Genomic DNA, 25,777 nt, shown 5'->3' with positions numbered 1-25,777 from the left:
AGCTTGCTAGCCTGCTACCTGCGAGACCGCCACCTGCCCGCTAACCCCCCGCCTCCGCCCCAGGTCCCCGCCCCCCGCCGGCGGTCTGCGGCGTGCAGGATCCCGCCCCGCCCCCTCGGCCCGCGGGACCCCGGCCCCGCCCCGCCCCCGTGGCCCTGCCGCCGAGTCCCGGGGGGCGGGGCCGCGCGCAGCAGCGTCCCCAAGGCGGGGGGCGAGAGGCAGGGGGCGGGGCGGCCCCATCGTCAGCCAATCAGTGCCGCGATCACATCCATGCAAATACGAGCACAATGGAGCAAGCCCATCACTCGCCTCTGCAAGCAAGCTTGAAATGGGCTTCTGCCTGAGCGGCAGCCGGGGTGACCAATAACTCTGTGTTTTGAGCCGGCGAGGCCCAATGGTGCGGCAGGGAAGGCGGGCCCGAGCTGGGTTAGGGTGTCCTTGCAGGGTGTCTGAGCTAAACTTCACCAAATAATAGCTGTTTGTATTTTGGCTGCTGCAGGAGCCATTTTAGGTAAGTTCTTCTCTTAACTTTTTATTTTCCTCTCTGGCCTCGGCCGACCGGCCTTGTCCGTAGGCCCCCGGCCCCGCCCCGCCAGCCGGGCTAGGGCGCCCCTATGAATGGAGCCGGGCTGAGGGGCTGCGGCGGCGCCGAGGCCCGGCCGGGCCGGGGTCCGAGCGGGGCCGGCAGGCGGGCGGCCTGGCGGAGGGCAGGCGGCGGCCTGAGGCCTGAGGAGACGGGCCGGCCTGCGCCGCGCCGCGCTCGCGCTCGGGCCGGGCGGCGGTCCCCGGGAGTGCGCCGCTGCGGGCCGCGCGGAGGGGCGGGGGTCCGGGCAGACCCCGGCCGCGGGCCGGGCGGGCGGGGGCGGGGCGAGCGGGGGCGCCCCTGGGGCGGGCCGCCGAGGGACCCCCGGGCCCGGCGACGCTGGGGCGGGGCGGGGGTGACCGCTATTCCCGCCGCCACCCCCGCAGAGAAGTTGCTCTATTCGCGTCCTGCGTCTGTTTGCAGGGGTGGAGGAGGGTGGGCTGGTGCCAGGCTGCTGCTCCGGGAGGGGGCGGGGGCCCCGGCGCGGCCTCGGATCGCGCACCCCCTCCGCCCCCTTCTTACGCACTGGCGCTCGCTCGCCCCGAAAATTGGAGCCCTAGAGGGGTCCCGCAACCCCGCTGCCAAGTTTTGTGCATTATTAGATTGCACGTTTGAGCTTTAAAGAAAAAAAAAAAAGAATCTGTTTTCTTTAGGGTATTTATTTTCTTCGCTGTTGAAAAGTAACGGAGTCCGTTGCTCCCAAATTTCCAGAGACATGCCTGTCAGATGTGTAGAGGGGTTGGCAGCTACTTGGGTTTTAAAAAGATGTTATTAGGAAATCCCCTCACTAGTGAGATAATTGAAATTCGAGTTTGTTTGCAGCTTCAGTTTTATTTGATCCAATTAAAAATGCATAAGCAGGCACTTTATATTTGTGTACATAAAGTATTCCTAGTTCCAGTTATGACTAATGTGACTGTGGTTTCAGTAGTGTGGGATCTAATAAGGCAGTATAATTCAATTTTGAGCTTGTAGGCCCGTGTTCTCCAAATTAAGGTTTATGGACCATTAGTAATCTGGCCAAGGTTTCTAGTGAATCCTTGGCATCTCTGAGCATCTTTCTCTGGGAGTCTGTGTGTGCCTTATTTCTCATCCCCTGAAAACTGCTCATTTCTGGTGTAGCTGATCCACGAACAGAGAAAATACACATTTTAAATATTTACAGTTTTCAGGCTATCTGGAATATTGCCTGAGATTTGATTATTGTTTCCCAAAAGGTATAAAGAATATTATCCCAGTGAGCCCCACATTTTGACATACCTTATGGGAATATGTTTGCAGCCTTTGGAAAGATCCAGACAGAGACCACTCTGTTGTGCTCCCAAGGCCAAATTTTGACCTGTCTGACTTATTGGGGGTCTGTCCCATTGACTACATGGCACAGTAGAATTTGACTGTCCACCAAATTGGAAGATCAGGTGGGCAACCTCAGAGACAGAGTTTTTGTGAACTTTGTGGCTCTCTGGCAACAGAAAGAAGGTTAGAGATCCATGTATGGTAAAATGATTAGGCATGAATTGTCAAGTAACATGGTTTGTGCCAACCAGAGCAGGTGGTTTCATATAAGCAATGCATCACTGTAACCGAAGGCCTTGGGAAAATGTGGAGTGGTAAGATTATTAGTTTTGGAGTTCTTTCTGTGCCAGGGCAGATTTCATAGATGAATGATGATTCTTTTATATTTAAACTTTTTTCTTGGTTAATGGACAATTGAAAGCTAACCTGTACACATCTTTCCCTCTTTGTTAGCTTTGGGGTCTCCCTTAAAGTAACCAGCCAGCAATACTGTTCTTGGTATAGTCTGGCCACCGGCAAAGTTAATCTAGATCTATTGTGAAATTAGAGTTGTGTCTCAATATGGTATCACAGTCTCCTTGAAGTCATGTTTTTTATTCTGCAGTTATTTCACATTGAGCTCTTTTGTTGTAGCACTGCAGACTTTGAATATGATCACTTTTACTGCAACTTTTACATGTTCTATATCTTTACAATAATTATTTTTATGATTTATTATTAGTATAGTTGGAAGTTCACTTAAGGCGAACCATACAAGAAGCTGAAAGACCCATTAGAAGCAAAGTGGGAGGAATAGGACGAATATTGCTGCATTTCTGGAAAATCCTTTGGCAGTTAGTTTTTTGAGTTTATTGATTTACTTATAACTATGTCAGATACCAAAGAAAATCTGAAGCAGCATCTTATCTGTTTAGAAACCACATCTTATTTGTGATTTTACCATAATATTGCAGAAAACCTATCAGAAACAACAGGCTCTTGGGCTACTATGTTTTGGACATTTATCTGGTTTATAGAAGCTTCAAAGAAGCTTTGGTTTTCTTGGAATTATGGCTTTGCCCCAAGCAGAGTTTGTGGTTATGTCTTCCTGTGTTATACCATGAGGTTCCACAACCTCAGGCTTGATTCTCACTGTAGGTACCTGTTTTTCAACTTTCATGGAAAGACTTTGTATTGGTAATTACCAAATGGAGTCACGCATGGACCATACATGTTTTGAAACTCTTTAAACAGGTTTAAGGATTCAAAGACTCTCCTTGCAAATATATCTTTGGTATATGACAATGACAGTATCCCACATCAACTGAGGAAACTATTCTCAGTTTCAACATCAGACTGTATTCTCCCTCCTTCCCCATTTCTCCCCATTATAGCAAGGCTTGAAATAGTTTTGTTTTCAATAAATATTTAGTGTTTCTCTTAGACTTTCATCCTTCCTGCAAAACTTTAGTTTAATTCAGGTGAAAGGTGCAGTGAATTCCATGGGACTGCCTGCATTTTCCTATACCAGGTTATCGTATTGAAAACTCTGAAATACCCAAGATAATAGCCAGAGCTTAGATATCTGTTCCCTAGAAAACATTTTTGTTTGCAGTGAAATGTGACATACTTGTGAGGGGAGCAGAAAGAACTAACATTGATTCAATGCCTGGTGTGTGTCCAGCACTAAGTCAGATACTGGGGTTACAGAGATGGAAAAAATACCTCTACTTTCTTAGCCATTTCATGATTCTGGACTGCAAGCTCAGAGAAATGAAGTAACTTAAGGCCATAAAGCTAGTAAATGATAGAGCTAGAATTTGTACCGAGATCATCCGGATCCAAAGCATATTTTTTCCATCAACAACTCTGTCTCTCCTTCTCTCTCTAAAGATTTCTTTAAAAACTCGAATGGGCTGTCATGTTTTAGTGCCTTGGTGCTGGGTTAACTAATACACTTTTCTTAAATTCTTCACGTGTCCATTTTTACTTTTTTTCTTTTGTGATGGGATCTTGCTCTTTCACCCTGGCTGGAGTGCAGTGGCCCCATCATAGCTCACTGCAGCCTTGAACTCTTGGGCTTAAGCTATCCTCCCATTTAAGCTTCCCTAGTAGCTGGGATCACAGGCACAAACCACCATGCCCGGCTCATTTTTACTTTTCCATTTTAAAAATTTGTCTCCAAAGAGGGGTATTGCAATACAGTGAGGGCACCCTTTTCCCCCCCTTGTCTCCATAGTGTAGGAGCAGTCTTCCTAGGGCACTTAGGACCTTAGGTATAGCCTGGTACGTTAATAACCATGAAGTGCAGAGGGAAAATGCAGTCACTTTTTCCTTGCCAAAATGTTCTTTTCTTTAGTTCATGGTGTGGAGGCGTTGATACCCTCATGAGAAATTCTGTTACTTCCATAAAAGTCCTGAAGGTAGTAAAATGGAGTTATTTTAAAATATCCATCCCTGTTCCCATTTCTGAACTAAATCATTTGCATAAAATCCAAGGAAAAATGTTTATTTTTGCCTGTAGAACCTGTATTTATTGGTTCTTATAGTCTGTAATAGTGATTCTGTACATCTTCCTGCATTTATTCTTTGTCGCTTGCCATCATTGTTCTATTCAAGGACCTTTAGAATCTGTGATGATGTATACATAACTTAAATAGCTCCTATTTTGAAGAATCAAGGTTTTTTTTTAAATTGATGAACATTTTTTCTTTATAGTTATAAATGAGGAATGACTTCCTTCATTTCATCAAGGAAAAATCCTGATTTTTCAATGAACTCATGGTGCTTTTATCTGCTTGCTATTTCAGAAGAACTTAATATACTAACACAGTTATTTGAAAATTTTAGGGAAACCAGGAAGTAGAATTTTAAGATTAACCTCAGGATAAGAATCCAAACATACATAGAAAGATGGATACATATTTGAATTTTCTAAATGAAGGGAGATTTCTATTTTTCTATTCATTTATTAAATAGATGTTTATAGGGGGTATTCACTGATCTAATTTTATGAATCAAATATTTTTTGTCAAGTAGTTTTACATTTTGAATATATTTTGGATTTTTTTGTATACTATGTGACCAAGATATTTTATTTTTGGAATCTTTTTTAAATTCTAAGATTGTATTTATGTAAAAGGGCAGGCCTCAGGTTAGAAGAAGTTACAAGTACTATAGTAACAGTGACCTTAGTTAGGTTGAAGCTTTTTATCCTGGGATTCGTGGATCCCTAGGGAGACTTTGGCTGGTGTGTGAACACCCCAAAATAGTATGCAAAATTTTGTTTGTGTCTGCAGTTTTATAGGATGAGAATCCATTGCTTTTTATGATCCTCAAAGGATCGTGACTCTCACCTCCCCCACCATCTCTTTCCACCCACATACAAAAAAATATTAAGGATCATTGATTTAGGTCATTCCAAAACTATTGGTTTGCTTGAGCAAAATCTTCTCCCTGCGGGCTGACTACTTTGGGCCTTTTTTGTCCTTTAGCAGGTTCTGCAATCTCAGCCTTGATCAGTTAGTTGGCCTGTGCTTGGGGAAGTACTTCTGCATCCCTCTGGGCAGTATCCAGGTATTTGCTGTGATCTTACAGAAGCTGGCCCTTGCACCTGCAGCCTGGTGGAGTTAAAGGTTGGAGTAGGAGGCATGAGGGCCATTGCAGAGACAGTCTTAGAGGGTCCTGGACCTCTTTTCAGCCATCTGCCTCTGTTGCAGATGGGACTGGAGGGGTGGATATATGTGGTAAAAGCTCCTGACATTGTCTTGCTTTGAATACTACTTTTTATTCGTTCTGTTATTGCTTCGTTCAAAATGTTAGGGGAAAAGGGTTTTCTTTTTTACACTGAAGAGGAGTAATTAAAAAGAATCCTTCCATTTTTATATTCCCCAGACTTTTATAAGATGCCTTGCAACTTCTATTAATGCTAATTTTTAGTAGAGTTCTTCTGAAAATAATGTGTGGTTGAACATATAAGCTTAGACTGCTGAAAATTTTACAGAGAACATGCATATAACGCCAAGTGTTACTATAGAAAAAGGATCTCACATTAAAGTTCTCAGAACCTTATTTTATGATTTTCTTAAGTATAAGTCATGCATTGGGAAAACAAAGTTTTAGAGCAACAAAAGAGAATTCTAAGAACAGCTGTAAGAGGTGGTCAAACTTAAAGTTATCCTGGAGATTTTCTCTCTTTTTTTGAGACAGAGTCTCATTCTCTGGCCTGGGCTAGAGTGCTGGGCAACCTCAAACTCCAGGTCTCAAGGGATCCCCCTGCTCTAGCCTCCCAGGTAGCTGGGACTACAGGTACATGCTACCATGCCCGGCTAATTTTTTCTATTTTTAGTTGTTTGGCTAATTTCTTTCTATTTTTAGTAGAGATGGGGTCTTGCTCTTGCTTAGGCTGGTCTCAAACTCCTGAGCTCAAGCAATCCTCCCGCCTCGGCCTCTCAGAGTGCTAGGATTACAGGCGTGAGCCACCCCGCCTGGCCTGGAGATTTTCTTATAGAAGTCCATTTCTTGGGTCATATCAGAAATTGAATAGGAGAAAAATCAGTTTATTTGGTTTGATATGTAGATTAGGGAAAATACCTAAGCTTTAGGCAGTTTGGTGAAGGGCATTGATTCCTGTAAAAGGATTCTGTTTGGTTTGTTCCTTCCTCAAATGTACATGAGTAAAAGAAGTATACCTGGACTGTTGACTTTGGGTTCAAGAAAAACTATCAGTTTTTTAAGAAATGCTTTGAAGGATTATGTCTGGTAAACTAGGTCTAGATTATAGATTTTACTTATTGAAAGAAATTTTACATAATTTAACACAGAGACTTGTTGTGTATATTGGCTTGCCAATTCTTGCAGTGTTAGCAGCCTAAGTTCAAATATGGGTTTGCATGAAAAAGTTAAGCCACCATCGTTGATTACATGATAGAATCAGATCACATTATAAATGATGACACCATTAGATTGCTTCTTTGAGCAAACCTAGGATAGTATCACTTAAGGGATTTAGGGGTATTTTGCTTAATGGAATTAACAATTTTGCCTTAAGTTGTAAAAATGCAGTGAGGAAATGAAAGAGGCTGTTAATGACGAGCTCTGGGAGATAATTGTAAAAATGTAAAATAACGTCTTCTAGATTAGGCTACTGAAAGTAGTCCACAGAGTTGTGGGAGTCTTTACCTGTCTGTGGCAAGGTGAGTATAGAACTTGAAAGGATGCTTTTGTAGCAGTTTGTTGGTAAAATGGTTTGTCTGCTGAATCTAATAATAAAAATGTTAGTGTATATAGTAGTCCTTTTTTATTTATTTTTTTCTCGTAATTCATTTTTCTGGTATTTTATAAAAGTATTAACCATGGATTGGGAAAAGCCAAAAACTTGTTCCTTAACATAGAGAGCACTACTCAAAATGATGGGAAACACCAGTATTACCTTGGAGCTTGTTAGAAATGCAAGTATTTGGGCTTCGTTCTAGACCTACTGAAATAGACTACTGGGGTGGGTACCCAGGAATTTGTGTTTTAACAAGCTATCCTGATGATTTTTGTGTGCAATATGTGAACTAAAATAAAATCTTAAGGCTCACCCCCCCCCCCGCCCCCCCACTGGCTGACTGTCGACCACTTTGTGGCCAAAGGAATATCGTAAAACTAAATTGCCTGCCTGAAGGAGGTCAGACATGCCTTATCATACCCTCCTCCCTTCTGGGGGGCATTCTTTGTGACCAATTAACAGGCCTAAGTCTATCCAAGACAAACCTACAGTTCCTCAATTTACACAACAAATGTATGTCCGGATGACTTACCTCTGATAAACAGCTCCTATGTGAAAACATTCCAAGCTTTTAGACAAAGCTTCCTGTCTTTAACTAATTACAAGTCAAAGAATCTTTTAAACCCACCTATAAGCCCCGGCTTTGAGATGGCCCCCCTTTTTGGGCCAAACCTATGTATGCCTTCCACATATTGACTTATGACTTGACTTATAACCCCTATCTCTCTGAAATGTATAAAACCAAATTGTAACCTGGCCATACCGAGTCCACTTGCTCAAGGCTTCTTGGGGGTGGCTCCAAGTCATAGTCCTCAAATTTGGCTCAGAGTAAATCTCTTTAAAATTATTTTATAGAGTTTGGCTTTTTTTTCCTGTTGACAATTGAAATTTGAGAAATATTGTTCTATGTCAACACTGTCCTGTAGAACTCTCTGCTATGATGGAAATGTCTGGTATCTGCAAAGGAGCTACTAGCCACATATGGCTTTCAAACCCTTAAAATGTGACTAGTACGACTAAGGATGAGATTTAAGATTAATTTAATATTAGTTTAAACTTAAATAGCCACACATGGATAGTAGCACCAATATTGGACAGCACAGCTCTAGACCCTTCAGCACTCCTATCCCCTTTGGAGCAAAGGTGGATTTTTTTCTTCATCTGTAAAGGAAAATACAATAGAAAACAAGACTATCCTTTGGCCTAATATTAGACTAAGCAAGTCATATAATAAAATTTGACACTATTTGTCCATTTATATTTACCTATTTCGTTTTATCTGAAGTTGGTTTGAATGTTCGGAAAGTAGTAGGATCAGAAAATAAATTTCGATTCATCTTATAAGGCTTTACAAACAGCAAGGTAGTTTCTTTTTTTTTTTTTTTTTGAGACAGAGTCTCACTTTGTTGCCCAGGCTAGAGTGAGTGCCATGGCGTCAGCCTAGCTCACAGCAACCTCAAACTCCTGGGCTCAAGCAATGTTGCTGCCTCAGCCTCCCAAGTAGCTGGGACTACAGGCATGTGCCACCATGCCCGGCTAATTTTTTCTATATATTTTAGTTGGCCAATTAATTTCTTTCTATTTTTAATAGAGATGGGATCTCGCCCTTGGTCAGGCTGGTTTCAAACTCCTGACCTGGAGCAATCCGCCTGCCTCACCTCGCCCTCCCAGAGAGCTAGGATTACAGGCGTGAGCCACTGCCGCTTGGGGCCACAAGTAGCTATTCCAGCGAGGCCTTATGATTCTTCATATCTATGATTAACATGTGTAATGTCTTTCAGTATGACTTCTGAAGCTTCTTCTTTTATGTAAAGATTGAAGACAGGCAGCTTTTAAGTACAATAATGTAGTTCTGTAATTCTCAATAAAAAATGCTGGTTTATGAGGGTTCTCACTATGAGGGTTCTCATAGTGGGAGATTTTGCTGTATAAAGTATTTCAAGTTTATCTGTCAGCTTAGAGAATTGTTTTTCAGTTTATAAAGGGAATCTTTGTTTTTTTGTAATATTCATCAAGGCTCCCTTGAAAGACTGAGTCTTATTCTTTGTCCCTTTCTAATATATTTAAAAATTGATTTGTTAATAGAAGGGATTTCTTTTGCTTGTTCAGGATTGCATATGCTTCTCCCTCTCCCCTTCCCATCTACTTGTACTTGAAGTTTTAAACTTCTAAAAATCAGTGATAGCATTGATTCTAATATATTGATCAGTATCCATTGCAGAATTGAAAATTATTTTCTGATTAACACATGGGAGGAAATTTGGCTATAGAAGTAAGTAAAGATGTAGAATCATAGCTTTTGAAATGCTGTTCCAGTCATAATAAAATGAGTCTAATCCTACAGCAGTTTTATTAAATATATGTACTGGGTTTTAGGTTTTCAAGCAGGAAATTGCTAGAAATGTAGGCAGTGACTCTTGAAACATGAGAGACAGTAAGGGGTGTCCCATGTGGTTTATAGATTCAGAATGTTAGAATTGGAAGATTCCTTAAAGATTATGGATAGGGCTGCCAGCACAGCACAATTTATAATGCAGCGGTGTCTATTTTGTTTATGGCATGAGTTAATGCTGTATTGTCTTCTGTTGGTTTTCATTACAAATCAGCACTGTTTTCCCATTAATTCTGTTGTAGGGACAGTTATACACTCTCAGAGCAGAGTCAGTAAAAGTGTGGTGGTAGGTTATCTGAGTAAGGGCTTCTGTTTAGCTGAAAATGACTCAAGTATTCACAGGGACTTAACATTTTGTCACATGCTGCTTTGGGCTTTTTTGTCTCACTTTCCCAAAAGGATTTTAAGTTCTAGATATTTGGGCATGTATTTGTGTGTGTGTGTTTGTGTGTATATGTTTTAAGAGTTGGGATCTTGTTATGTTGCCCAAGCTGGACTTGAACTCCTGGGCTGAAGCAATCCTCTTGCCTAAACCTTCTGAGTAGTTGGGACTGCAGGTACATGCTACCATGCCAGGCTCTCTGAACACATGTATTTGAATTATTGCTATGGGGTTTTAAAGAATTGGAAAGCCCAGTATGTTGGAATTGAGATGGGATAATTTGACAGATCCCAAGCTTAAAAGGTTTAGAGGTTCCTTGCTTCAAGTTTGTTCCCAGTGCTGCCACTGCTTCTTGGAATGCTGTCTGAGATGTTACTAAAAGAGTTTGACTTTATAAGCCTCACACAAATACCAGTCTCCTTATTTACACATAATAATCAGACTCTGTCCATCCTTATCTGGTCTCTGTATCTGCAGCATTTCATGCCAGCAGGGTTCTCTCTGCGTACTCTTAACTGTGTTGCACGTTTTCTCTCTTTTTTTTTTTGAGATAGGGTCTCACTTTGTTGCCCAGGGTAGAGTGAGTGCCGTGGCGTCAGCCTAGCTCAGAGCAACCTCAAACTCCTGGGTTTAAGCAATCCTACTGCCTCAGCCTCCCGAGTAGCTGGGACTACAGGCATGCGCCACCATGCCCAGCTAATTTTTTCTATGTATGTTAGTTGGCCAATTAATTTCTTTCTATTTATAGTAGAGATGGGGTCTCCTCTTGCTCATGCTGGTTTCAAACTCCTGACCTCGAGCAATCCACCTGCCTCAGCCTCCCAGAGTGCTAGGATTACAGGTGTGAGCCAAGGTGCTGGGCCTCATGTTTACTCTTGAAGTAAGCTTTGTTCTTGCAGTTTCAAGTGTGGTTGTGGCAGTTCTTTCTACTAGTTTAAGATTTAAGCATCATAACTAGATTTTGGGAAAGTAAAGCTTCTTTTTAGCCTCTCAGGATTGTAGAAGAGTAGAGTTGGAAGGTACTTCTGAAGACATCTAGTCTAATTTCATCATTTTATGATGGAATGGGGTCCTAGTCATGTAAATATTTTGTGAGGCCACAGAGCTAGTCTATGGCCAAGTCACGATTAGAATTCAGTTTTCATTTGACTCTATAGGACTTTTCCCCTAACCTTCAAGGGTTTGGGTCCTGAAAACCCACATAGAAGAATTTTCCTTAAGAATTTATGGGGGGCTGGGTGAGGTGGCTCATGCCTATAATCTTAGCACTCTGGGAGGCCGAGGCGGGCAGATTGCTCAAGGTCAGGAGTTCGAAACCAGCCTGAGCAAGAGTGAGATTCTGTCTCTACTAAAAATCGAAATAAATTAATTGGTCAACTAAATATATATAGAAAAAAATTAGCTGGGCATGGTGGCGCATTCCTGTAGTCCCAGCTACTCGGGAGGCTGAGGCAGGATTGCTTGAGCCCAGGAATTTGAGATTGCTGTGAGCTAGGCTGACGCCATGGCACTCTAGCCAGGGCAACAGAGTGAGTCTCTGTTTCAAAACAAAAAGAATTTATGGGGAAAATAGAGGACAGTAGTGCTCTGAGATTAGGAGTGAACCTGTGAAAGGCTGTGTGAGTTTTTTAATATTCTCTAAAATAAAACAGTATCAATGAAATGTTACATGTCTTTAAATGAATAAGAATGGGTGGTACTATTTTGGGAAGACTTGTTTACTATGTCTTGTTTACTAGAAACATTTGGCATGTTCCCCTATCATATCATGGTAAAATGCTTGTTGCAGTATTTTGGTAACTCTTGTTTACTATTTTTCGCTTAATAGTAATTTTTTGGCATGTCCCCCCCTTAACATCATGGTGAATTCTTATCAATTCACCTTTGCTTTATTGCAAATAATGTGCATGAGAAGATTTTTTTTTTACATCTACTTATTCAGCTATTCAGTTGTGTGACTTAACATTTGTTAGAATAGGTTTTTCTAAGGCCCCTCAATAATCATGACAGTAATAATAGTTATCAATCACTTAGTGCTTAGAATTTGCCAGGTATGATGCTAGTCTCTTTCATTGTATGGTTGTTAGGACTTTTCATCAATATTCTGATTCTCTTTTGTATGGCCTTGTGGTAGGAATGTACTTACTTGCCTGTTACCTTGAAGTTGGGCATGGCTGTGTAACTTGCTTTGGATGTTGAAATTTGAGTTGAAGGGTTGTGTGCCACTTCTAGGCAGATACATTTTCTTTTGAAAGAAATATGCCGTGGTTACATAGTGTAAGTGAGTAATCCTTTGCTTTAAATCACTGAGGTTTTTTAATGGAGTTTTTTGTTACTGCATCATATATGCCCATCCTGATGAATACACATGGATTATTATCATTGATACTCATAAATAAGTGCCCCTCAGCCCATTTTACAGTTGAAGAAACTGAGACAAAGGGATCAAGTTTCTTGCCTATAATCACAGAACCAGTTACCCAGGCAGGTTGACTTCAGTACCTACTATTATATGGAAAACATGGGCTCTTCCCATGTTAACTTCATGCCAAAGCTTATGGTCACCTTTCTTTTCCATCCCTGCTTACAAATGCTTCTGATGTTCTTGATCCACTGGTCTCTTAACCACATTTATCCTTCCCAATGTTGTACTACAAAAACCTCCATTCCTTTTTTGGTTATCTGTTATCTACTTTTATTATTGCCTTTTGGAATTCTATGTTTCTTGATATGATAAGGACAGTGCCTTGCTTTAATTAAATATCCTTGCATCTCTAATATTTTATAAGTTTCTTAGAAGGCTGTGATTAGGTTTATGTAGAGATTGGCTGCCTAGCAATCATAAAGGCATTACAGGATAGTGGCTGAGTTCATGGATTCTGCAGCTGGGCTACCTAGGTTTGAATCCTAGCTCTGCCACTTACTGGCTGCATGAACCACTCTATGCCTTAGTTTCCTCATCTGTGAAGTGGGGATAATAATAATACTTATCTCATATGGTTGTTTTGAGGATTAAATGAGTTAATTTATGTAAAGCCTTGGAACAATGTCTGGCACATTTAAAGCATGATACAAGTGTTGGATATTATAATTTCAAGGAATCAGGTATAATAGGGCCAAGATGAGCAAAGAGAAATTATTGCCAGTCTTTCTAATGTTAATATTATATTACGATACTAAAAGTTTAATAACACCTTTAATTTAGTTTTTCCTTTCATCTAACAGGAATTACTGAGTGAGATTCTACAAGGCATCATGCTCTGGGGCCAAAACTACCTAGAGTTTTCCTTTAAAGAATTCACAGTATAAAGGGGAGATAAGATATGCCTAAATACCAGATAATTGTGTTAATATAAGGTAGCCAGTGAAAATTGTCAGAAGACAAGAAAGATACAGGGATTTGAGAGTTCAGCAAAGGGAGATTGGGGCATCAGAAAAGGCTTTGAGTCAGAAAAGGCATTTAGTAGGATTGGGGGGGTGGGCAGAATTTGGATGTGTGGAGATTAGGTGAGGTAGGGAGGAAGTCTTTAAGTGTATGAAAGCATAGGATCAGAGGCCCATGATAAATATGTCTGTTCATTCAGCAAACATTTATTGAACATCTACTATGTGTGTGCTAGGCACTGATACAAACCTGGGGTGCATGAGTAGACAAAATGAAATTCCTGTTGTCGTGGAGCTTATGTTGTAGTTGAATATGCAGAACCATAATTTATCAACTGGTGATATGGACTAAGAGGATAAATAACAAAGCAGGACAAGGAGACAGAATAGGCTTACCCAACTAAGAATTTCTAAAGATTTTTTTAGGGCATCTTTTGAAGGATCGTGAGGCAGAACTGAATGGCTTTTTCTTGAGTGGTGGTCCACATTTGTGCTGTTTCTCACACTCAGAGTTATCTGCCCCTCACTCATGGCCTGTCTAGATAATTTCCTTTCTTGAGACTTGGAAACAAGACCCCATGTCTTCATGAGGCTTCTATATCAGCCCGATGCATTCTCTCCCCACAGGACTTCTGGAGTTAGATTTTGCCTGTATATCTAATTTGGCATTTCATATTGAATTGCCTTTGTCTTTTTGCATATTATTATTCATTTATTCTACAAGTGTGTGATGCCCATTTATTTAGTAAACAATTATCGAACATTCATTGTGTTTCAGCCGTTTCTGGGCACTGGGAACTCGAAGATACATGAATGCATGTGGTCTCTGCCCTTGTGGAATGCACAGTCTGTTAGAAGAGACAGAGAGGTAAACTGGTACTATAAACATCATGATAAATATCAAATTAGAGCTATGTCCACATTTTGTTAGAACACAAGAAAGGAAGCAACCATTAACCCAGGGAAGTTAGTTAAGGCTTTTGAAAGGAAGAACCTTTTAAACTGGTTCTTGAAAGTTGATTTGAAGAGTGTTTCGTGCATAGGAAATACCTTGCAAGAGCACAGAGGCAAGTGGTAAGTTCATTGTGGCTGAAGTGTGGTGGAGAGCTGTAGAGTAATGGTAGGTGAGGGGCCTGGGCCAGGTTGGAGATGTGGAGAAGAGCTTTGAAGATCACGGTAAGGTATTTGGATTTGTGTTGGCAGTGAGGAGTCGCCAGAGGTTTTAATGCCGTAGAGTACCTTGTATTCTGCACTTGGGCAGTAGAGGTTGGTTTCCAACAGTGGTGCTCAAACTTTGCTGCATATTAGAATCTCTGGAAGAGCTTTTTAAAATACTGATGCCCAAGCTGCACATAATTAAATCAGATTCTCTGGAGGAGAGACTCAGGTATTGGATTTTTCATAACTTCCCAAGTGATTCCAGCAAGTACCCGAGTTTGAGAGCTACTGTTTTAGAGGGGCCCGATGAATTAGTAATGATTAGGAGGCTATTGCAGTGGCCTGGTTAGGAGAGAAATCTTTGAATTGAGGCGTTGGGAGCTTGGACAAGGAGAGACAGAGCTAATTTTCATTCTTTCTCTTTACTTTTCTCTGTGTTTGTCTTTTCCAACAAAATTGTGGCCCCATGGACACAAGGTCCATCATTTGTACTTGGAATTTCTCATTGAAATTTGTGCATAGTAGGTTCTCAGTAAATATTTGCCTTCACTAAAGTCAGCTTTCTTTTGTTCAAGTACTCACACTTGAGTACTTTGGGCATTTTTATTTATTTACTTATTTCCTTTTTTTTTTTTTTTAGACAGAGTCTCACTGTGTTGCTGGGGCTAGAGTGCCATGGCGTCAGCCTAGCTCACAGCAACCTCAAACTCCTGGGCTCAAGCGATCCTTCTGTCTCAGCCTCCCAAGTAGCTGAGACTACAGGCATGTGCCACCATGCCTGGCTAATTTTTTATGTATATATTTTTAGTTGGCCAATTAATTTCTTTCTATTTTTAGTAGAGACGGGATCTCACTTCTGCTCAGGCTGGTTTTGAACTCCTGACCTTGAGCAATCTACCAGCCTAGATCTCCCAGAGTGCTAGGATTACAGGCGTGAGCCATTGCGCCCAGCCTCCTTTTTGTTATTAAATAGAATCTCATTTAGGAATGAGGGTGGTTGGAGATGAAACTTTTTTTGTCAATTTTACTATTTTACATAGTTTTTACAATTTTACATAGTTCTAATTAAAGTTAAAATTCATTAATTGAAACAATGTGTTATGTAGATTTGGTTTATTCAGATTGTCTCTCTGTGTTGGCACAATAAGTTTGCCATTAACTCTTGGCATTGGTGTAAAACCCATTAGTGCAAATACACCCTTTAAAATAAAGAATCCAGATAAAGCATCCAAGAGCATATGGAAAGTATACCTTAAAAATGTCATCTACATTCTAATAATTTATATAATAACTCAGGAACTTAATGTGATATAAAGGCTGACTTGGTTTATGCACTTGAAATAATTTCTCTTTGCCACATAAATTTATTTATTTGTGAATGGGAATAGTATTAAAAAAATGCTGTGAGGCATTTTTTTTTTTTTTTTTTTTTGAGACAGAGTCTCGCTTTGTTGCCCAGGCTAGAGTGAGTGCCATGGCGTCAGCCTAGCTCACAGCAACCTCAAACTCCTGGCTCAAGCAATCCTCCTGCCTCAGCCTCCCGAGTAGCTGGGACTACAGGCATTCGCCACCATGCCCGGCTAATTTTTTGTATATATATTAGTTGGCCAATTAATTTCTTTCTATTTATAGTAGAGACGGGGTCTCGCTCTTGCTCAGGCTGGTTTAGAACTACTGACCTCGAGCAATCCACCTGCCTCGGCCTCCCAGAGAGCTAGGATTACAGGCGTGAGCCACCGCGCCCGGCCTTGTGAGGCATTTTTGAATGAACTCTTCATTTGCCATTCTAATGGAGGAGAGTTGGAACCTTTGGAAATGAAAAACATTTTTAATACTTATAGGCATTTATATTCCTCTATGTTGTATCTTGAAAAACATCAAACCTGCAGAAAGTTATAAGAATAGTGCCATTAATACCCATCTCCCCATTTCCTAGGTTCATCAGTCATTGACATTTTTGCCAGGTATGCTTTATAATTTTGTCTCTCTATATAAGGACTTTTTTTTTGGTGTTTACTTACATATATTATGACACTTTACTCCTACATACTTTTTATATTTATGCTAAGAAAAAAGGCATTCTAATACATAAGCAAGATATAATTTTATCAGGAAACTTGACATAAAATCACTGTGCAATTGTGAACTAAAATAAAATCTTAAGCCGCCTAGCTGACTGAATCCCCTTCTTTGCCAAGGGAACCCTAGAAATACCCTAGAACCAAGTTGCCGGGCATGAGAAGGGAGGTCAGACATGGCTGGTCATGCTGTCTCCCCTCTTGAAGATATATATCCTTCGTAACTCATTTACAGGCATAAGGCTATACAAGTCAAAGCTTAAATCACACCTTTAAGTCATTATTTACCAGATCACTTGAGTCTGGGTATATGTTCAGTGGCTTATCTCTGATTATTAGACTTCCTTATCTTAAAACATTCTAAGCCTTTAGACAAAGCTTCAAGACTCTTCAAACCCACCTGTAACCTGTAGTGCTGTGCTTCGAGATGTCCTGCCTTTTCAGGCCAAGCCAATGTATGCCTTCGATGTCTTTATGATTTATGACTTTATGTGTAATTCTTGTCTCCCTGAAATGTATAAAACCAAACTGTAACCCAACCATGGTGGGACCACTTGCTCAAAGCTTCTTGGGTGTGGCTCTCTGGGCCACAGTTGCACATATTTGGCTCGGAATAAGCCTCTTTAAATTATTTTACAGAGTTTGGGTTCTTAACCATTGACCCAGTTCATATTTAAATTTTCCCATGCAAATGCTACTTGTACATTTACCCCTCCTCCCCAGTTAGGATCCAGTCAAGCATCAGGCATTGTGTTAAGTTGTGTGTTTTTACTTTCCAATATTGATTAGTTTGACCTGATGGTCACAGGATTTCAGAAATGGAAATAGAAACACCTTATGGAGAACTCCGTGGCCCGGCTTCCTGATCCTTCTTTCCTGCTTACCTCCCACGTTCCCTACCACAGGCCGGGGATTGGCCTCCTTAGAACATGGGTGGTAGCGTTCTAAAGGCCTGTTTGTACACATCTTCCTGAGGCTAGGAGAGGCTTTATCCTGACAGTTATTTTTCATTTTAGGATTAAGGCCGTTCAGATCACTCATGCTTAATTAAGAAAATGTGATGTTAATGAGACTTTTAGGAATGATTTTCATAGCTGACTCTAACTCATCTGAAACATGAAGAATTTGGAGTCTAACCCTATTTCTTGAGTACCATTCATTATCATGACCTGTCTTTACATAGTTCGTGGGGTTTTAATTTTGTTTTAAACTATTAAGGACCCCTCCGTCCCCCTTTAAATATTCCTCAGGGTCATGTCTTTTTGGTCCTTTGCCCTTCTGGCTTTATACTCCTTCCTAGGCAGGCTGTTCTTTCTTGACTCAGAAATCTATAATTTCCACCCCTACCAGCTCCTTTCTGTGCTTACAAACCTTTGTTTCCAACCACTCAGCAGCTCCACCTGTCTGTCCCAATGTAGAACTGAACTCAACATCTTTTCATGTAAACCTGAGCACTGATTGCATTATTAGGTGTTGGATGAGAATGAGATGGTATTTGACAGGGGGCCTTAGGTATATTCGGATCATGTTCTTACCAGCTCTTGCTCTCCCTGACAGGCACAGGCACAGGCGCACGCACGCGCGCGCTCGTGCACACACGCACACGGAACTAGGTGACCCAAAGGCAAGGCCTTGCTAACAGTGCCATTTCCAGCTGGATGTAGAATCTTCGAAGTTAGGTTTCATGAAATAAACTCTTTTAACCCAGCATTTCTCAGCCTTTTTTTCCCTTCATTATTGCTTCCCCAAGGAGCCTTTTTAGAGAAGTTTTTTAAATCATTATTGCCCTCCCACCTATGAAATTTTAATACTATAGGTGTATTGTGTGTCTGTGTGCACACTGTGTACTCTGTGTATATCTGCTTAATACATAAACAAGTAAGATATTTTTAACCCCCAATAACCAGTATCTCCTCCTGGGGACGATATTCCTCATTGAGAATGTGTGCTTTAACCTAAACTGGAGACAGCCTAATGCCTTGAAATGAAGCAGGCCAGAGAGTCGGCCATCTCTCCTCCCACAAAGAATTTACCTTAAACTTGCGCCTGACTGCCGAAACTAGAGTTTTGTAATCGTGTGACCATAACTCAGTAATACAAACACACATTTGTACGTGTATTTATAGTTCATTCAAAGATTTTAATACTCAGTATTTATTACTACTTGTGATTCACTATTTTCTATGTAGTCTTTTAAAAATAGTTTTATTGAAATATAATTTACTTCATAAAGTTCACCTGTTTTTTATTCTATATATTTTTTAATTTAAAAAGAAATGCTGGTCATCACTTAATGACTTGCAAAATGCGTGACAGCTAGTGGGAATATCAGGGAAGACCGGGTATAGCCTAGAGTCCTTCCACTGGAGGCAAGAAAAGAGGGAGGCTAGGGTCCCAACCTTGAACCACTATGCTCACTGCAGTCACTGTATTGTGTTTCATAAACGACCCACTTGAGCAGACTGGCAGTTTTACTCCTTGGGGTGGGGTGAAGGCTGGGGAGCTCATGGCAGGGGAAGACTGCAGAGAGCTTTTTAAGCCCACAGGTAAAATTGCTTTGGTGGGCAACCAAAGGGCTTGCCTCACAGGAAGGTGAAATGGGCACCTTTGTTCTGTCATTTGTTGTGCCAGCATCCTCCCTCCTCCTTGAAAGAGAGAGAAGGAGATGGAGGGAGGGAAGATTGGTCTGACATTGGACAATAGAGTCTGAAATTCCTGAAATTCTTATTACTGTGTTTAACTGAATTTATAAGAATATTTAGGAGACTGACTATAGTGACCTGTGTATTTGATCAATTTGTTGTCATTAATCTGTTGACTAAAAGGGGAAAGAGCACCGAGGAAATGAAAGAGGAGACTACTAGGTTTTCATTAGGAGACTAGAAGAGAAGGTCCAAAGAATGAAGCATAGCTTTGCTATGTTGGGGTGTGTTCATGGCCAGAGGGAGGCCCTGTGTGGCAAGGGGGAATCCGCTGCACAGGCAAGGAAGCCACTGGTGGAAGGGCTTGGAGAGTAGATTGGCCCCAGTGCCAGGCAGAGCCGAAATATGATAGGACCAATAAAACCAAGGCATTCTTGTCCCATCCCAGAGCAACAAAATAATTACAGCAAACATTTATTGAGTGCTCACGATACGTTGGACACTAAGCATTTTTAATTTATTATCTCATTTAATCCTTTAACTTCTTGAGAGATTATAGGTTCTATTATTACCCCATTTTACCGATGAGGGAACTGAGGCACAGGGAGGTAAAGTAACTTGTTCAGGGTCACAGGGTTACTTATTCTTATATTTATATAAACACAGGTTATTGGGGATCCTGCCTCGAAGTGAGTGAACCCACTGCTTCTCAGACCACATCTGCTATATCATAGTTTCTGGAGCAAAGCTTTCTCTGGCCGATCCCATAATCTTCACTTAAGTCATTTAGCCTCCATGTTGTTATCCTGAAGTTTACTCTTAGAGGCTGGTGATCACAATACTAAAAATAACATTGTCCTAGAGAATATTTATAGTTTTTTCACTCCTTCTTCTTGAGTACAGACCGTACCTTATCTGGGAAATACTGCTTATTTTGGGACTCCAGAGTTGGGCATTTAAATGGTAGGGCATGTCCAGTGGTAATCATTTTTCAAGTCAGTTTAACAGACATTTGCATGCTACTTTTTTTTTGAGATAGAGTCTTACTCTGTTGCCTGGGCTAGAGTGCTGTGGCGTCAGCCTAGCTCACAGCAACTTCAGACTCCTGGGCTCAAGCAATCCTCCTGCCTCAGCCTCCCGAGTAGCTGGGATTACAGGCATGCACCACCAAGCCCGGCTAATTTATATATATATATATTTTTTAGTTGGCCAATTAATTTCTATTTTTAGTAGGCATGGGGGTCTTGCTCTTGCTCAGGCTAGTTTCGAACTCCTGACCTTGAGTGATCTGCCCGCCTTTGCTTCCCAGAGTGCTAGGATTATAGGCGTGAGCCACTGCCTGGCCTTTGCATGCTTAAGTGCTCTGCTATGCACTTGGTGTTGGGATGACAAATATGATCACAGGGGAAATAGATATGACCAATATTTAAACTGCAGTAGAACAAATTAAGTAGAATAGTAAAAGAAACATTGAAGGAGGGTGAAGGTTAGGAAGAACTTTCTTGAAAGTTAACTTCTGAGTTGAGTTTCAAAAGATAAACAGGAGCTTGTCAGGTAAGGTAGATAGTCACAGAAAAAGTAAGTAAAAATTTCTAGAGCGGTGGGCATAGACTTTCTTCTGTTATCACTGATGTATCTAGATTTTTAATGTAGTAGAAAGAGCTTCCAATTGTAAAATTTTATTTTTTCCCCTAGTGTCTTAAAATGCCATTGGGATCCTGTGCTTCAGCAATCAGGCCAAATACCTAGGGATTATGTTTCCAACCGGTTGTAGGAGGGGGAATACTACCCATGTAGCACCTGTAGGCACATTGCAACTCTAGGCAGATGGAAGTTTCTTGCTTGTGTGAGGGAATGATGGTGTTCCCTGTAGCCTAGCTTCAACCCAAGACTTTGCAATTGCTTGGCTAGATTTTTCATCCCTTATATGAAAATACTATAGTTGATTGCTGTTATTCAGAAGGTATATAGCCATTCAGTCACAAGTGTTTGAGCACTGACTGTTTTGGGTGTGTGTGGGGGTGAGGACCATACATAGAATACATAGAACTTGGGTTTTTGAAATATAATATGCATTTCAGTAAAGTATACTAATCTCAAGTATACTACTTGATGGACTACTTGTGTGCATATACCTACATAACCACCACCCTCAGATCAGCATAGAGAACATTCTAGCACCTCATAAGGTCCTCTTGTGAACCTTCCCTGATAAGACCCCCACCCTCACACCACTTCCCACTCTTTTGATTCTGACTTCTATCGCCAAAGATTAGTTTTGCCTGTTATTGAACTTTACATGAAATAATTCAAAATGTACTATTTGTATCTGATTTCTTTAGCTCAAAAGTATGTCCGTGAAATTCATCCAAATTGTTAGTGAGCGCTGATTATTTATCAGTCACACTGCTCGGGAGACCCAGAGTAGTAACACATGATTTATGTCATTGAGGGTTGGATATAAATTTATTCAGTACACATTTACAAGTACCAAGTATTGGTACTCTGCAAGAGTGTGCAGCTCAAAGATGAATAGAGTTCAAAGACTTTGCAGTCTAATGAAGGAGACACACAAAAATTACTTTTACAGGGTGAAAATGGTTTTCAAAAGACAATATAGGCGATAAACTTTATTCTGACTGTCAAAAGATTATTAGGAGTTTTTCAGATGGTTAAAGGTGATAGCTCCTGCATAGATACAGAGGTGTGAAGCAGCATGGTGTCTTCAGAGACCTGCAGTAGTGATACTTTGATTTTAGATTGATTAGAAATTTAAGATTGTGTGGCCAGGCGTGGTAGCTCACGCCTGTAATCCTAGCACTCTGGGAGGCTGAGGTGGGTGGATTGCTCGACCCCGTCTCTACTATAAATAGAAAGAAATCAATTGGCCAACTAATATATATACAAAAAATTAGCTGGACATGGTGGCGCATGCCTGTAGTCCCAGCTACTTGGGAGGCTGAGGCAGAAGGATCACTTGAGCCCAGGAGTTTGAGGTTGCTGTGAGCTAGGCTGATGCCATGGCACTCACTCTAGCCTGGGCAACAAAGCGAGACTCTGTCTCAAAAAAAAAAAAAAAAAAGGAAAAGAAATTTAAGATTGTGAAAAATACTACATGGGGAAGAAATTTTGAGGAAAACGTTGGTATGTTAAGTTTGACTTCCATTTTAGGCTGGAGCCATGGGAGTGACCATTTTAACATATAGTCCTGAAAATATCATCATTAAGAAGGCAAAGAATGGAAGTGAATTTTGATAATTGCTGTAGCTAAGGAAAAATGTTCCAGCAGTGCTTTACTATTTATATTGTGGAAGACTTTTATAAGGTTAGATAAACCTCTAGAGATGTTTATTACAAATGTGGTATTTTTTTTCATTAATTGAAATGACTTGAGAAGTTCCATTAAGCCACCAAAAATTTCCTAAGGGTGGATTTTGATGTTGCATCTCTTCTTCATCATGGGATTTTGTAGCAAAATAATATTCTTTCGAGTATTTTTGCCTGGAGTTTGCTAGGGCTGCCATAACAGATTAACACAGACCGGGTGGTTTAAACAACAGAAATTCATTTTCTCACGAGTCTGGCAGCTAGAAGTCTGAGATTAAGATGTGGGAAGGTTTGGTTTCTTCTGAAGCCTTTCTCCTTAGCTCCTAGATAGCTGCCTCTTGCCACGTGCACATCGTCTTTCCTCTGTGTTTTCCTCTGTGTTTGTCTGTGTCCAAATCTCCTCTTCTTGCAAGGACAACAGCCATATTGGATTACAGTCCACCCAAATGACCTCATTTTCTTCTCTTTTTCTTTGTTTTGTTTTTTTTTTTTCAGGATGTTACGGGGGTACAAATGTTATATATTGCCTTTGCCCCTCCCAAATCAGCGATGACTTAATTTTTATTTATTATCTCTTTAAAGACTCTATGTCCAAAGACAGTCACAGGCTGAGATATGGAGGTGGGATTAGAGGGTTCAACATATGGATTTAGGAGGAGAAACAATATACATATAACATGTTTCATATATGTCACATGTAACACACATGTACATGTACCATATGTTACAGCAGAAGCTGCTGTAACAGAGCCGGACTGTTTGGGGGTTGTCACCTGAGAAAAGCAAAGGCTAGAAGAGTTTTAAGACCAGCAGGTAGCAGTGTTGTAGGCAGTAGTCTGTAGGACCCCTATGGGTGCTAGGCTCTCTCTTAAAGCACCATCTCTGGGTTATAGTTATTTCAGAGTGGCTTGGGTCTGTGCACACATAGACCCTTGAACTTCGGGTAATATGGTTTAACATCCTGTGGTTTCACATAAATTAATAAAGTTTGAAAGTAGAGACTAAGAAGAAAAGAACCTAAACTGTAAAAGCCAACTATAAAGGGAGTTAATTTCTTATCTCCAAATGTCTTCCACTGGGAACAAACCATCTCCTTTTCTTTTATCATTTAAACTCCCGCTCCTTTTATTTTATTTTATTTTTTAATTGGGCTGAGTTAAACAGCCTTGGCATTCTCCTTATCAAAAATTTGAATACCAAAGAGCTTTTTGAAAATCTGATCACCCTCACCTTTCCTTCTCCTTGGGGGCAAGAAATTGTTTTCTGTAGAAGAATTGTATTTTGATTTTTCTGTTGTGATTGTCACAAAGAAGGTAGAGGGATGTGGGAGTTTCTTTCTCATTTAAGGAAGTCTGTTTTAATGAAGTGGTTTTTTACAGTTACTTCTTTTTAAAAAATTTTTTTTCTATATATTTTTAGTTGGCCAATTAATTTCTTTCTATTTTTAGAATAGACGGGGTCTCACTCTTGCTCAGGCTGGTTTCGAACTCCTGACCTTGAACTATCCTCCCGCCTTGGCCTCCCAGAGAACTAGGATTAGAGGCCTGAGCCACGCACCAGCACCTACAGTTACTTCTTAAACTATTTCCTTTGGAGAGAAAGAGAAATCTTGTTAAGAATTTTGGAGGGACTGCCTTTGTTTTTATCTGCTTCGGAATTCTGCAGTAGCAGATGAAGCTTTTTTAGGTACCTGAGAACTGAAACTTTTTGGTTTTCAGAATAATGGTGTTTATTATAATGGTGTGTATCCTAGAGTTGCTGTTGTAAAACTTTTTTCCAAAACTAGAACTTTAATACTTCTAGGCTATTAAGAGAACTCATGCAGAGTTTAATAAGATGTGTTAGCTCACACCCACTGGTATTAGGCCCAGCCTAAAGATTCCCAGGGAATCTTGAGAAGTCACAGCATGCCCAGGTGTTCTCATGTTGCATCCCTGTTAATACCAATGCTCTTCTATTGCCTTTTTCCTTTCCTTAGTTGTTCCTTTCCTTAGTTGTGGGCTGGTTGATCATGAATTAAACTTTGCTGGGGTATTCTGAGTCAGAAGTAAGCACTTTTTTTTTTTTTTTTTTTTTTTGAGACAGAGTCTCACTTTTGTTGCCTAGGCTAGAGTGCCATGGCATCAGCTTAGCTCACAGCAACCTGAAACTCCTGGGCTCAAGCAATCTTCCTGCCTCAGGCTCTCCAGTAGCTGGGACTACAGGCATGCACACCATGCTCAGTTAATTTTATATATATATATGTGTGTGTGTATATGTTTAGTTGGCCAATTAATTTCTTTCTATTTATAGTAGAGACGGGTCTTGCTCAGGCTGGTTTTGAACTCCTGACCTTGAGCAATCCACCCACCTCGGCCTCCCAGAGTGCTAGGATTACAGGCGTGAGCCACCGTGCCCACCCAGAAATAAGTACTTTTAAATCTTTGAATAGCAAAGGTAGTGTGTACGTTATAGCTCCAATTTATGTTTATATTAATATACATACTCGTGTTGACTTTGACTTGGGTGGCTGTTATTTAAGAATGAGGTACTAGAGTCATTGTTAATTCTTTTAAAAAGAAATAAATTCATCGTTTGAAATGGATCATAGTTCAAAAGTGTACCCAGAATTTTACTTAGCTTCTGAAGAAACAAAGTTTTCTTTCTCAAATGCTGTCTGTTTAAGGCAGTAAACATTCCCTGTGCCTCCTGCAAATTAAATGCCTTAGGTTTCCAAATTTTCCTACTCTGTTTTCTACCGTTTTGTTCTATTCTACTTAGATTTGACTTTATCCACTTTTTTTGCATGTTTCATGACTTTTTAAAAATTAGAGAATACTAAGAATACCACTCTAGAAACATGGTTTTTTAGCCATAAAGGTGCAGATAGTACTTAAAAGCATTGGATGTAGGGAATCTGTGATCATTGGACCCCCAGGAGACTGACTTGAAATTCTGTATACCTTGGTAGGGTGGTCTGCATGTTTTATCGGCACTTTCCATCTGTGGAAGTCCTTTTTGAACGATTGCTGCTCTATTTTCTAAACATATCTCATGGCTTTTTTAAGAGTTCCTCTCCCCTCCACTTTTAATTAGTAATATTTCAACAAAATAATTCAGACTGATGTAATTCTGTTAATGGAAGAAAAGAGAGGTGGGAGTCCACAGAGCCATAGATAACATTGCATTAGGGAGTAAGAGCTAGTCTCTTTGCTACTAGAGAATTTTCTTAACCCCTGTGTTTTAGTTAGACTCTTTTTGTTGTAAGGGACAGAGACTTAAGCCTAGCTATCTTAGGAAAGTGG

General features: G+C 40.6%; 1 protein-coding gene across 2 annotated transcripts in view; it reads left to right on the top strand.

Moving 5' to 3' along the window:
• Nucleotides 1-386: 386 nt before the first annotated feature.
• Nucleotides 387-25,777, top strand: part of CHD6 (chromodomain helicase DNA binding protein 6) — a 203,002-nt gene continuing 177,611 nt past the window's right edge. For both annotated transcript variants that reach the window (XM_076011121.1, XM_076011120.1), the window contains exon 1: nucleotides 387-511. The gene's annotated coding sequence lies outside the window, so the exon portion shown is untranslated. The remainder of the gene's footprint in view (nucleotides 512-25,777) is intronic.

This window comes from Microcebus murinus, chromosome 16, assembly GCF_040939455.1.
Source record: "Microcebus murinus isolate Inina chromosome 16, M.murinus_Inina_mat1.0, whole genome shotgun sequence".
NCBI classification, from domain to species: Eukaryota; Metazoa; Chordata; class Mammalia; order Primates; family Cheirogaleidae; genus Microcebus; species Microcebus murinus.
The sequence above is the reverse complement of the archived record's forward strand: the minus strand, read 5'-3'. Positions and strand labels throughout refer to the sequence as shown.